This window comes from Trichosurus vulpecula, chromosome 3 (genome assembly GCF_011100635.1).
Source record: "Trichosurus vulpecula isolate mTriVul1 chromosome 3, mTriVul1.pri, whole genome shotgun sequence".
NCBI lineage: Eukaryota > Metazoa > Chordata > Mammalia > Diprotodontia > Phalangeridae > Trichosurus > Trichosurus vulpecula.
This window is the reverse complement of record NC_050575.1, coordinates 74,209,477-74,224,743: the sequence shown is the minus strand read 5'-3', so window position 1 is coordinate 74,224,743 and position 15,267 is coordinate 74,209,477.

Sequence of the window (15,267 nt, the reverse complement as noted above, 5' to 3'; positions counted from 1 at the left end):
ACTTCATTGTCTGTGGTGCCTTTTAGTAAGATATAGTTTCCTTTCTTATCTCTTTTAATTAAATATATTTTTTGCTTTACTCCCCTTGTTTTTTTTTAACTTCAGCTGAAGCATAATATACTCTACCACAGCATTTTACTTTTATTTTTCCCTTACTACTTCTTCCCTCCCTTCTAACCACCCTTCCTTTTTCTTTCCCTTTTCCCCTTTTCCCTCCTATTGCCTACAGGGCAAGTTAGATTTCTATAACTGAGCATGTTATTCCCTCCTTGAGCCAAATCTGATGAAAGGTTCAAATAGTGCTCAGATCATACCCTTCTTTCCCTCTATTGTAATACGTCTTTGTGCTCTTCATGTGTTGTAATTTACCCTTTTCTACCTTTTCCTTTCCTCTTCTCCCATTACAATCCATTTTCACCACTTCACTAGGTTTTCTTTATCATCACATCAAAGTCAATTTTTTTTTACCCATACCCTCTGTCTATGTATATCTCTTCTAAATCTCATAATAAAGACACAGTTCTCAAGAGTTACAAGTATCATCTTCCCATGTAGGGATGTAAACTGTTTGCCCTTACTGAATACCATGTTTTTTGTCTTTCCTGTTTACCTTTTTATTCCTCTCTTGAGTCTTTTATTTGAAGATCTAATTTTCTATTGAGCTCTGGTTTTCATCAGAAAGGTCCGGAAGTTCCCTATTTCATTGAATACCCATCTCCTTGTCTGAAAGATTATGCTTAATTTTGCTGGATAGTTGATAATGTAATCCAAGCTCCTTTACCTTATGAAATATCATATTCCAAGCCCTCTGATCTTTTAATGCAGAAGCTGTAAGGTCGAGCATAGTCCTGGCTGTTTGCAGTATTTTCTCCTTGACCTGATAATTCTGGATTTTGGCTACAGTATTTCTTGACATTTTCAATTTGGGATATCTTTCAGTAGGTGATCAGTGGATTGTTTTGATGACTATTTTCCCTCTGGCTCTAGGACATCAGGGAAGTTTTCTTTGATGATTTCTTTAAAAAAAGATGCTATCCAGGTGCTTTTTTTGATCATGGCTTTCAGGTAGACCAATAATTCTTAAATTATCTCTCCTAGATCTCTTTTCCAAGTCAGTCACTTTTCCAATGAGGTATTTTACTTTTTCTTCTATTTTTTCATTCTTTTGATTTTGTTTGACTGATTCTTGATGTCTCATAGAATCATTAACTTCCATTTGCCCAATTCTAATTTTTAAGAAATTGTTTTCTTCAATTATCTTTGTACCTCTTTTTTTCAATTGGCCAATTCTACTTTTTAAGGAGTTGTTTTCTTCAGTGTACTTTTCCCCATTTTTTTTGTCATTTTAAAGGAATTGTTAATTTCTTCTTCTACCTCTCTAATTTCACTTTTGCAATCCTTTTTGAGATCTTTCAAGATGACATTTTGGGATTGAGACCAGTTTATATTCCCCTTTGTGGTTTCAGATGTGGGTATATTAACCCCGACCCCATAGTAAGAATCTATGGTCTTTGTTTTTCAATGTTGATTTTTGCTCATGGTATTTGTCCTTTTCCTGGATTTTAAAGTTGATCTCTCCTTCTGGGGCACAAGTGTAACTGTCCCATGCTTCTTGTACTGGGGTCTAGGGGCCTGATTATTGGCTTTGTGTGCTGGGGCCTCAAATGCTGGCAGCTGGAGGCTGTAGAGGCTGTAGCTTACCTTGTGCTGAGCTGGAGCTGGTGGTGGTGGCCAGTGTGTGCAGAGGCCAGATGGGATTTTTCTGCATTTCCTTGGGGTTACACTGAAGCTCATGGGGTGGGATTTGGAGGTGGAGGTGGTCTGGCCACTAGAGATCACCTCCTCTTGTGGGGCTGAACTAGAGCATGGCTAGGCTAAACCACTGGTGGTGGTAAATTGTGGTTTTCTGTGCTTGTGTCTTCTGGTTCCCTTGGCTGTGCTAATGCACACAGGGTATTCTGGTTTGGTGCTTTCCTCCTCCACACCATGGGGCTCAGGATCTCCTGCTGGTTTGCTGAGGTGGAGGTTGCCAGGATGCCTCCTGTTCTGTACTGGTCCCCTTCAGCCACAATAAGAGGGACTTTTCCAGTTAATTCTTCTAGCCTCATGAGCCAAAAGACTGCTGCACCCCATCTTTCTGCTGGCTCCACTGTTCCAGGATTTTTCCTGAGGTGGCATTTTTCTGGGTTTTTCAAGGTTATTAAGGGAGGGTGAAACCAACTTACCGCTTACTCCACCATCTTGGCTCTAGAAAAAAATAATTCTTCTATACATAAATTCAACCCTAATGTTTCTCCTGAGCTCCATTACCATATCATTCAGTACCTTTTGACAACCTCAGTTTGATGGTCTGTGGGCTGCTCAAACTTAATATATACAAATCTAAACTTTATTATTTTGCCCCTTTTACAAACTTCCTTATTTTTATGGATAGCTCCATCACAGCTCATTAGCTAAGTTTAAAACTTCACACTTTTCCTCAACTCCTTCTTTTTTCTTAGTCTTCCTAATCAATAAGATGTCAAATGTTATCTATTTTACCTCCTCAACATCTCTTGCATCAGTTACCCTTTCTTCACTCATGAAGTTGTCATCATATTTCAGAGTCTTATCACCACTCAATTGTACTATTGCAATACTCTCCAAATTGGTCTCCTAGATAACCTCTTCCAAAGCATAAGGCAGACTTTTTCACTTCCCAGCTCAAGAAACTTCTATTGCTAACTATTGCAAGTAGGAGGAACTAGAGACCAGAATCTAAAGTCCTTCATAATCTCACTCTAACTTATCTTTTCCAGATCTGCAATACATAATTCTTCATCAAACACTTTATATTCCTGGAAAACTTCTATATGACTTGTACTTCAAAATTGTTATGGGTTTTGTACCTTTATCTACTCTCAACCTCTTAGAATTTCTAGCTTCTTTTAAAGCTTGAGTCATGTGCTTTTTCCTATAGGAAGCTTGAAAGCTTTTCTTGGTGTGTTTATGTGTGTGTGTGTGTGTGTGTGTGTGTGTGTGTGTGTGTGTGCATATTCCGCCAGTAAAATATAAAAGCCTTGAAGGCAGGGACTAGTCTTCATTTTTCTTTTTGCTTTCATAAATACCAGCATGTTGTTTCCCAGGTTACATGTGCTTAGTAAATGCCTGCTGGATTGAACTGACTAATAGTCTAGCATAACAGAGAGGGTCCAAAGGATTTCAGGTCTGTAAGAATTTAATAAGAAAGAGGGAATAGAAAAGGTTGATATTGTTGTGAGAGAGGAAAATTTCAGAATTTTGAGATCTTACTTTGGAGGTAAAATAATTCCAAGTAATGGTAAGACAATTGAGTTTGGATGTGTTTGCAGTTAACTGGAATACAGTGAAGAAGCCTAGGGAAAACAAGAAGTTAGTAGAGTTGCCATTATTCAATATAATGGCAGTATCAAGTCAAAAAGAGGATTAAGGCAGGTATTGAATTCATTAAGGGATTATAAAAGTATCTACGAGAATGATAGAAAACTCAAACAAAAAAAATTGAATACAATATGCCTGCATGAAATACACTTAAAAAGAAAAAAGATCATTGAATTGTGGCTGAGCATTATCTTAGAGGAAGCAGGAGGGAGCAATGTGTATACTGCATTTACTTTCCCTTTCTATGTTTCAGAGCAATTTGGAGAAGAAGCAGGATGGTTGGTAATAGGTAGTGGGTAATATTAGGTAGCTAGGTAGTAGATAATAGGTAGCAAGCAGGAGGATGGTAATTGATGAAGAAACATCATAAACAGAAGATCATTTTTAGTAGAATCCAACAGATAGATAAAGAGATTGTGCAAGAGGTCAAAAATGTTTGTGCAGCTTTTTTTAAAAGGCTCAGTTTAATGGCACTTAGGACAATAAGACCAACAAGAGGGAGTAGGAGAAGCAGAAAGTAGAATAAGATATAAATGAGGAAGAAATTTATACTTAGGGTAGAAATTGCAAATAAAAATTCTTTCAGGAAGCAGGAGGTAGAAAAAAAAGTTGTGATAGGTCACTCAGCAAAATCCTGATACAAACCTGACTCAAGCAGTGTGGAGAGCAAACTATAGTGATTTTAGCCTCTTGAGATATCTACTCCAGGTTATGGTAAAAATGTTGATTTCAGATTGGGGAAATATTTTACAGACTTAAACCTTACTGTTTTCACTTGAATGAACAGCATGAAAAATTGAAGAACAGCTTGCAGGTTTAAGTTATTCCCATAGTCAATCAGGGCTTTGGCATACTTACTAATTTCCAACTTTCCAAAATGGATATACAAAACTCAGGAATATATTACTATTTAAACAGAATTTACTTATACATAGTCCAATTTCACTTTCTATGTGTTCTGCATAAATGGGAGAATCTTAAAGTTGGTAGTTCATGTAAAACTTCCCAAACTAATTTTTTAAGTTCAAAATTAACAATCCATGAATTAATCTATCAACATGTATTTTATTTAGTATTTATTTCATGCTGATACTGCAAAGTGTTTAGTCTCTTAACTCCTAGCAAAACTAGAACATTTCCAAGAAGCTTATCTTATATAATGAAGGAAATGACTTGTCCATAAATACATATATACAATATGCATGTAGAGCAAATCAAAGGTAATCTTATAGGGAAAGGAACTAGCAGATGGAGGATGCCAGAAAGTTAGGTACAGAGAACTAAAAAAACTCTGCAGCATGAAATGTTTCAACTGAGCTATAACATGTTCTAAGAAACCCTTCCTGCTATTATTCTATCTCAATTTTGTATTCTTGGATACTAAAATCATATAAAGTCAACTTCCCCTTTGCCACTCATTTCTGAAATAGTGCTGAAAAGCAACCTTTATAAAGATTCTTGTTTCTAGGCAGGCAAAATATTTTTCCTGAAGTGCTGTACATTCTTCCTAATAGACATGATAGACAAATTGCGGATTTAGATTGGTGGAGTTCTTATATTTAATAATAGGCTTGACAGCAAACAACTGAATCTCAAACTCATGTATTGAAAGTAAACTGGTATACAGGCACTAATTGTTCTCTTACTCACTGTCTCCCTATTTTGTATCAGGAGCCTCAGTGTAATGGGATTTAAATCTATCAGTGATTTTCCAGTAAAATCCAGAGAAAGAAAACTGGAATATACGTACATAATGCCATCAATACTTTCATTTTCAAGATACATTTAATTTACAAAGTGCTTCTAGACATAGAATTTCAGAAAGAAAAGGTGTCTTCAAGATTATTGTGTCCAGTTTCTTACTGAATATAGCAATGGTATATCTACTGTATCCCTGATGACTTTGTTTGAAAATTTCAGGTATTGAGTGGCTTACTGCTTTATGAGGCATTCTAGGATACTTATGAGCAGCCTCTGTTTGCTAGAAAGTGCTTCCTTATGTTCAGCTGAAATATGCCTTCCTATAAATTCCACTGATTTTCTAAGTTCTTCCCTCTAGAGAACTACAAAATATGAATACTCTTTTTTCAGATGATAGACTTTCAAATGTTTGAAGAAAATGCCATGTCTCCACTAACTACCCCCAAACCCAGGCTAAGTGTGCTAAATTCTTTCAGCCATTCCCAATATAATATAGTTTTGAAAACCCTCAAAATAAAAAAGGATTAATCTAGGAGTCCAACTAAGCTGAGATCTGGGGAGATGGAGTTGTTTATCTACCTCAAATGGGAACTTGACACTAATCCTCTTTTATTCCCCCATTACATTGTGCTTACTTCTGGTAGAACTTTCCTGACCATGCTTTGTTTGGTCTCTCTTAAACTGAATAGAAGCAAAAAGAATATTCTACATATAGTTTGGAATATAATCTATAGCTTTGAGGCTACAATCATAGAAAGGATCAAATAATATATCTGGAAAGAGTCTTATAGATAAAATGGTGCAATTTATGTGACTTATCTAAGGTCACACAGTTAGTAAGGTCTTAAGTCAGGACTAGAATACAGATTTTCTGACTCCTTTAGACCATGCTGGCTATTTTATACTATGATATTTATTAATTGCCCTAGAATGAATTCTTTTTTAGATAGCCACATTCTATGGACTTTCCAAGTCTTTTCATATGAAATACTGTCATCTCCTCCTATCATTTCTTTTGTGTACTTATTATGTTTCTATAGTCTGAATGCAAAACTTTGTATTGGTTAAACACCTTATTATCATCACCATGATCTCACAGTAAACTAATAATGAAACATGGTAATTTAGATACAGTTGAGAGAAGTAAAGAACAAAGAGGTCTTAAGTGACTTAAGGATTCAGAGAAGGTTAGTGCCAATGGACCAGAATCAAAACATTTTTGGGGGGATTTGGTGAGTAACTATACAACTATGTCCCTTCATTTGATAATATGTAACATTAAAAATATTTTAGGTAAAACATTGATGATGATGATGATGATATGAATTATAAGCTCCCCAAAGGTAGATGCTAGAGTCTTGCATTTAGATTTGTAACTTCAGTACTTTGGACAGTACTTGGCACATAGAAAGAGTTTGATAGGTGCTTGTTAATTGAATGATGGTGGTGTACAATAGGAAAACTTATGTGAGACTAGGTAGGAGAAATTATCACATAACCAAGATTAGAGGGAAGTGGGGAGAATGCTGGGCATGTGAAAATAAACCATATCAGAGTGGGAGCATGAGCAGGCCTGGGGCTGAATTGCCAGGTGCGATGATGATCCCCAGGCCTCTCAGCACAGAGCAGAGTCTCTGGGAAATAAGTGAGACAGCAGTGGCCATGGCAGTAACTATTCATGAGTCTTTCATCCCACAGTCTAAAGGTTTGAAACTCTCAGTCTTAAACTTCCAGGAGCCATGATGACTGAGTAAAATGGCTCTCAACCCTCCCTTTCTCACCCAGAGAATACTACCCTGGGAAAAACCCAGTAATAGAGGAGCCAGAAGTGGTGAATAAGTAGTCTAATAGATTAGGAGGCTGGGGAGAAGGGCCTCTCTTGAGGTGGTGGAAGGAGACCAGTGCAGGAAGGAAGACTTCCTAGAAGGCCCCACCTCAGCAGACCAGTGGGAGTTCCTGAGCTCCAAGGGGGAGACCTGGCAAGTGCCAACACCAGGAACCTAGAAATGGCTTTGCACAACCAGGCCAATTGGCACACACCAGCTCAGACAACAGCTGTGCCATAGCGTAGCCCTAGGGGAAGACTTCCAGCAACCGGACCACATGGAGATCTTCAGTGTAATCCTGAGGAAACTGAGAAAGATATCACCTTGCCTTGACCTTGGCATGCAGCAGCCGGCCCCAGCTCAGCCCCAGGTGAGTGGCAGCATTATATAGCTTCTATCTGACAAAACAAGAGGCCACAGCACACAAAGTCAGCAACCAGAGCCCCAGTTCTCAGCACAAGAAGATTGGGACAGAGCCCCTTGAGCCCCAGTAGCAGAGATCCACTTAAAAATCCAGGAAAAAGGCAATCATCATAAAGAAGCAAGCTGGAAAAGTAAAAACAAACACCATTGAAGAGTATTATGGGGAGAGAGAAGATCAAAATATAAATTCAGAAGAGAACAACATTGACACTATAACCATCATATCTGAAATCTCAAAAGGGAATATGAACTGTTCTCAAACCCAGAAAGCATTCCTAGATGAGCTCAAGGAGGATTTTAAAAGCCAAAGTAGAGAGGTAAAAGAAAAAAATTGGAAAAAATATCACTGATAAGAACAAATCTTTATAAAGTAAAATTGGTGAAATGGTTAAGGAGGTTTGAAACCTAAATATAGGAAATGACTCTCTGAAAAGTAAAATCAGCCAAATGCAAAAAGAGGTACAGAAGCTAATGAAGAAAACAATTAGTTAAAATTAGAATTGGGCAAGTAGAAGCTAATAACTCTATGAGACATAAAGAATCAGTCAAACAAAATCTATAGAATGAAAAAATAGAAGAAAACATAAAATATCTCATCAGAAAAACAACTGACCTGGAAAATAGATCCTGGAGAGATAATCCAAGAATTATTGCTCTTCCAGAAAGCCATTATGAAAAAAAAAATAAAAAACCCTCATCGATATCTTCCAAGAAATCATCAAGGAAAACTACCCGGAGGTTATAGATCAAGAGGGTAAAATAGTCATCAAAAGAATCCACTGAGCACACCCTGAAAGAAAACTGAATTGAAAACTCCAAGGAATATTATAGCCAAATTCCAGAATTATCAAGTCAAGGAGAAAGTATTGCAAACCACCAGAAAGAAAAACAAAAAAACAAATATTGTGGAACTACAATCAGGATCATACAAGACCTTGTAGTTTCTAATTAACAAATCAGAGGGATTGGAATATGATATTCCAAAAGACAAAGGAGTTTGGACTACAACCAAGGATCAACTACCCAGGAAAATTGAGTATAATTTTTCATGCAATGAAAAAATGACATTCAACAAAATAAGGGAATTCCAGACCTTCCTGATGAAAAGGCCAGAACTCTTCAAATACAAAACTCAAGAGAGATGTCTACAAAATATTTGGGAGTCTACCTGCCAAGATAAGTTCAGGGTCTATACGAACACAATTACAAAACATGTTTCATACAAATGAAGTCAGATCTAAATAATTGGAAAAGCACTAGTTGCTCATGCTTAGGCTGAGCTAATATAATAGAAATGACAATGCTGCATAAATTAATTTACTTATTGAGTGCTGTACCAATCAAACTATCAAAATTCTTTGATATAGCTATAAAAATGATAATAAAATTCATCTAGAAGGACAAAATGTTCAAGAATATCAAGGGAATTAATGAAAAAATGGAAGGGAAATGGGCCTAGCTATAGCAGATATTATACTACATATAAAGCAGCAGTCATCAAAACTACTTGGTACTGGCTAAGAAACAGAGTGATGGATCAGCGGAATAGATTAGGTACGTAAGACACAGTAGTTAATGGATATAGTAATCTACGGTTTGATAAACCCAGAGACTCCAGCTTGTGGCATAAGAACTCACTATTTGACAAAACTCCTGGGAAAACTGAAAAATGTAATGGCAGAAATTGGGCATAGACCAATATCTTACTCCATATACCAAAATAAAGTCAAAATGAGTTCATGATTTAGATATAAAGTCTGATACTATAAGCAATATGGGAAAGAAGGAAATAGTTTACCTCTCAGACTTACGGAGGAGGGAAGAATTTATGACTAAACAAGAGATAGAGGGCATTACAAAATGTAACATGGATAATTTTGATTATATTAAATTAAAAAGTTTTTGTACAAAGAAAGCCAATTCAACCAAGTTTAGGAGGGAAGTAGAAATTGGGAAAGAATTTTTACAACCGGTATCTCTGAGGAAGGCCTCATCTCTAAAATACACAGGTAACTGAGTCAAACTTAAAAGAATATAAGTCATTGCCCAATTGACAAATGGTCAAAGGATATGAACAGGCAGTTTTCAGAGGAAGAAATTAAAGGTACCTATAGGTATATGAAAAAATGCTCAAAATCACTACTGATTAGAGAAATGCAAATCAAAACAACTCTTAGATACCACATCTCTCCTGTCAGATTGGTAGCATGTCAAAACAAGAAAATGATAAATGCTGGAGAAGATGTGGGAAAATTGGAACACTGTTACATTGTTGGTGAAGTTGTGAACGGATCCAGCCATTCTGGAGAGCAATTTGGAACTACACAAAAAGGGTTATAAAAATGTGCATATCCTTTCACCCAGCAATACCACTTCTAGGGCTGTATCTCAAAGAGATCATACAAGAGGGAAAAGGACCAATATGAACAAAAATATTTATAGCAGCTCTTTTTATGGTGGCAAAGAATTGGAAATCAAGGGGATCCTTATCAATTGGGGAATGGCTAAACAAATTGTGACATATGAATGTAATGGTATACTATTGTGCTTTAAGAAGTGAGGATCAGATGGACTTCAGAAGAATTTGGAGAGACTGATATGATATATGCTCTTCTTAGAATAACAAATCAAAAATCTGTGTTAGATGCTCTCCTGTGTGCTTGTGTTATTGGCCTTACACCTCCCTAGTAGCTGCAAGCACCACTGTTGTTACAACAGGTAATCCAAGCCATACCTCTACAGCATCTCTGATGTGGGGAACATATTACCTCAAAAGGAGCCTATTTCACTTTTGAGAATATTTGATCATTCTAATAGAAAATTTCTGCTTATATCAACCTTAAATTTTTTGTCTTTTTAAAAAAATAATTCCTCCATTGCATGTAATACTGCAATACTTTGGCTGTCAATAGTTGTCACAAAAAAATTTAGATAAGCAACATTTTATCAGCCTGACCTTGCCTCAGTAAGTCTGTAAATTGCTGCCTCTTTAAGCCTGTACTTCAGTCGGGACTTTTCGTGGGTCAAATTTGTAATCACTGCACATCTAAGGCATTATGTAAGAAGAGATGATTAGAAGAGGTAAAAGTTATAGTTCTAGAAGATTCCCTAAATGCTCTGTAAATTTGACTTGTGCTCCGAAAATGCTCTAATAAATTGTGTACTCCTCTCAGGTGGAACAGAACATCTGTTTGTCAGTTTCATAGCAACACTACTGTCTTGCTTTTAGGACACAAAATAGCAAGGGAACTGCTTACTGAAATACAAGTTTGTCTCTCAACACAACGGTTTGTATCCCTGATGTGACGGTTTATTACCTATTCCCATATATAGATATGGAACAGCAAGTACTAGCTACTGCCTTTGTCAATTCAGGCCCAGAGTTATAAAATTCCTTGCCTAAGGTCATCAGTTTTGCTATCCCTGTACTAATGTTGAAAGTATGTCAAAGATGGTTTTGTTTTCTCAACTATTTCATTTGATCTAATTGAGCTTAGATTTTTTTATCTTTTTCCTTTATCTTTTTCAGAACTTGGAAAACTTGTCATAAAGAGAAATTTATAAACATTTATTGAATCAAATAGCTTGCATGGATATAAAATGAGTTTAGAAACAGAAGCTCTACATTGTGAATAATATATTGGCATTTTTAGTAGGAGGATAGTGACTAGCGATATGTTTAATATATTCAAAATAATAATAACAGTAATAGCAACAAAATATAATGCTCAAATGGATCTGTGATCTCATAAGTTCAAGAGTTCCTTTCAATGATTCGGGTCACAACCCAGCCTTGCCTGATCATCTTGAATGTCTTTTGTCTATGTTCTTCCCAAAGTTTACCACTGGAAGGTCCACTCAATAAGCCCCATTTCTGATTCCTCTTCACATTGTAGTAGCACCAGTAAACCACTCTGATTGCCCATGTTTCATCCAACAGTATTGTCAGCCTATCTTTTCTTTCTGTTACACAATTTCCCAATGACATTTTAGAGAGGAAAATAGGGAGAATAGATTGAAGAAAACAAGCATTATTAAGCATCTATTATGTGCCAGAAACTATGCTAAATAATTTACAAATATTATCTCATTTAGTTGTGGGAGATACTATTAATTATAATGGACATTTTATAGTTGAAAAAAATGAGGCAGACAGGAATTAAGTGACTTGCTCAGGGTCACAGAGCTAATCAGTATTTGATACTGCTTTTGAACTTAGGTCTTCTAGGTCCAGTGCACTATTTGCTGTGTTGCTTAGCTGTCTTATCGAGTTCCTAAATTTACAGTCTGCTCTAACCCACTATTTGTCTCTGTTTTTTTATTTTAAAATGTATTTAATATATTTAGTTTTCAGCATTGATTTTCACAAAAGTTTGAATTACAAACTTTTCCCCATTTCTACCCTCCCCCCACTCCAAGATGGCGTATATTCTGATTGCCCTGTTCCCCAGTCAGCCCTCTGATGTCACCCCACTACGCTCCCATCCCCCTTTCCCTTCTTCTCTTGTAGGGCAAGATAAATTTCTATGCCCCATTGCCTGTGTATCATATTTCCTAGTTGCATGAAAAAAACTTTTTTTTGTTGCTGTTGTTTTTGAATGTCTGTTTTTAAAACTTTGAGTTCCAAATTCTCTCCCCTCTTCCCTCCCCACCCACCTTCCCTAAGAAGGCAAGCAATTCAATGTAAGGCCACATGTGTATCATTATGTAAAACCCTTCCACAATACTCATGTTGTGAAAGACTAAGTATGTTTTGCTCCTTCCTAACCCATCCCCCTTTATTGAATTTTCTCCCTTGACCCGGTCCCTTTTCGAAAGGGTTTGTTTTTTATTACCTCCCCCCTCCGTCTGCCCTCCCTTCTATCATCCCACCTTTTTTAACTTCTTACTCCTTCTTTCCTGTGGGGTAAGATACCCAATTGAGTGTGTATGGTATTCCCTCATCAGGTCAAATCCGATGAGAGCAAGATTTACTCATTCCCCCTCACCTGCCCCCTCTAGCCTTCATACAGAACCACTTTTTCTCGCCACTTTTATGCAAGATAATTTACCCCATTCTATCACTCCCTTTCTCCCTCTCTCAATACATTCCTCTCTTATCCCTTAAATTGATTTTTTTTTAGATATCATCCCTTCATATTCAACTCACCCTGTACCCTTTGTGTGTGTGTGTGTATACATATATATATACCTACATATATACATACATAGACACACACATATGTATATATATGTATGTACATATATATATATATGTATATATATGCATATTCCTTTCAGCTACTATGATATTGAGGTCTCATGAATCATGCACATTGTCTTTCTATGTAGGAATGTAAACAAAACATTTCAACTTTAGTAAGTCCCTTGTGATTTCTCTTTCTTGTTTGCCTTTTCATGCTTCTCTTGATTCTTGTGTTTGAAAGTCAAATTTTCTATTCAGCTCTGGTCTTTTCACTGAGAAAGCTTGAAAGTCCTCTATTTTATTGAAAATCCATATTTTGCCTTGGGGCATGATACTCAGTTTTGCTGGGTAGGTGATTCTTGGTTTTAATCCTTGCTCCATTGACCTCTGGAATATCATATTCCAAGCCCTTTGGTCCCTTAATGTGGAAGCTGCCAGATCCTGTGTTATTCTGATTGTTTTTTCCACAATATTCAAATTGTTTTTCTGGCTGCTTGCAGTATTTTCTCCTTGATCAGGGAGCTCTGGAATTTGGCAACAACGTTCCTAGGAGTTTTCTTTTTGGGATCTATTAGAGGAGGCAATCTGTGGATTCTTTCAATTTCTATTTTACCCTCTGGCTCTAGAATATCAGCACAGTTCTCCTTGATAATTTCTTGAAAGATGATATCTAGGCTCTTTTTTATCATGGCTTTTAGATAGTACAATAATCTTTAGATTATCTCTCCTGGATCTATTTTCTAGGTCAGTGGTTTTTCCAATGAGATATTTCACATTGTTTTCCCTTTTTTCATTGCTTTGGTTCTGTTTTATGACATCTTGATTTCTCATAAAGTCACTAGCTTCCACTTGCTCCAATCTCATTTTTAAGGTAGTATTTTCTTCAGTGGTCTTTTGGACCTCCTTTTCCATTTGGCTAATTTTGCGTTTCAAGGCATTCCTCTCCTCATTGGCTTTTTGGAGCTCTTTTGACATTTGAGTTAGTCTATTTTTTAAGGTGTTGTTTTCTTCAATATTTTTTTCAGTATTTTTTGGTTCTCCTTTAGGAAGTCATTGACTTGTTTTTTTCCTGGTTTTCTTGCATCATTCTCATTTCTCATCCCATTTTTTTCTCTACTTCTCTAACTTGCTTTTCCAACTCCTTTTTGAGCACTTCCGTGCCGTGAGACCAGTTCATGTTTTTCGTGAAGGCTTTTGTTGTAGGCTCTTGGACTTTGTTGAGTTCTTCAGGCCATATGTTTCGGTCTTCTTTGTCACCAAAGAAGGATTGCAAAGTCTGAGAGTGAATCTGGGTGTGTTTTCACTGCCTGGCCATGCTCCCAGCCAACTTACTTGACCCTTGAGTTTTTCATCGGGGTATGACTGCTTGTAGAGCAAAGAGTATTTTGTTTCAAGCTTGAGGGGATGTGCCATTGATTTCAGAGCTATTTCTATACAGCCAGCTCTGCCACACCAGCACTCCTCCTTCCTCAAGAACCACCAATCCGGACCTGATGCAGATCCTCAGCAGGCTCTGCACTCCTACTCTCATCCGCCACTTAATTCCTGCCACCGCGTGGGCCTGGGGCTGGAAGTAACCACAGCTGTAGTTCTGTAGCTGCTCCTCCCCTGCTGCCCCTGGGGTGGTGGCTGAACCACTAACTCTGTCCCCCGCAGCTTTTCCCACTAACCTTCTCTGTTATCTTTGGTGTTTGTGGCTTGAGAAGTCTGGTAACTTCCACAGCTCACTGATTCAGGGTGTTAGGTCCTGTTCTGCCCAGTTCATGGTCTGGTTGGTCCTGCTGCCTCCCATGCTGAGCTCTGCTCCCCTCCACTCCATGTGCAATAGATCTCATCCAGCGACCATCCAGGCTGTCCTGGGCTGGATCCCTGCTTCCCTCTGCTATTTTGTGGGTTCTGTAGTTCTAGAATTTCTTCAGAGCCATTCTTTATAGGTTTTTGGAGGGACATGGTGGGGAGCTTATGCAAGTTCCTGCTTTCCAGCTGCCATCTTGGCTCCCCCACTATTTGTCTCTTAGTAGTTCTTTTATTGGTACTGGTTGAATTCTTTGGAGATAATTGTATCCCAAGTTTTGGTGACTTAGAGCAACACTTTTACAATTTGAGTATTGAAAAAATGGGCTTTTGCTTTTATAGGAATTTTGGGATTGGTAAAGGGTTTTGAAATTTCTTGAAAGTACTTGAGACTTTTCTCCTTGTCCTATATAGCTCTAGACCATGCAAGGTGTCCCTATCTATCTATCTATCTATCTATCTATCTATCTATCTATCTATCTTTCTATCTATCTATCTGTCTGTCTGTCTGCCTATCTAGATCTCTCTGTCTATCTAGATCTCTCTGTCTGTCTGTCTATCTATCTATCTAGTCCATCACAGATATGCACACAAATAGACAAACATCACAGGGCATTTAAAATACATAATGAAATCTGGAAAACAGACATTCCTCATCCACCTGGCCTATACTGTATAGATTGACATGTCAAATTCTTTTAACTTATCACAGATCACATCTAGAAGATTTTGTAATATTCTGGGATATATAGCTATTCCACATAATGCCATCCATAAATAAGAGTAGCTTGAGGATTTTACCACTCACAATTAATCCCCCTTTGACCTGAATGAACTTTTAACTGAATTTTCTTTATCTCAGTTGCAAATACATTTGATAAACATAGACATCTTTTTTACACCTCACCTGATGGTGATTATTAGAAGTCATTGAACAGT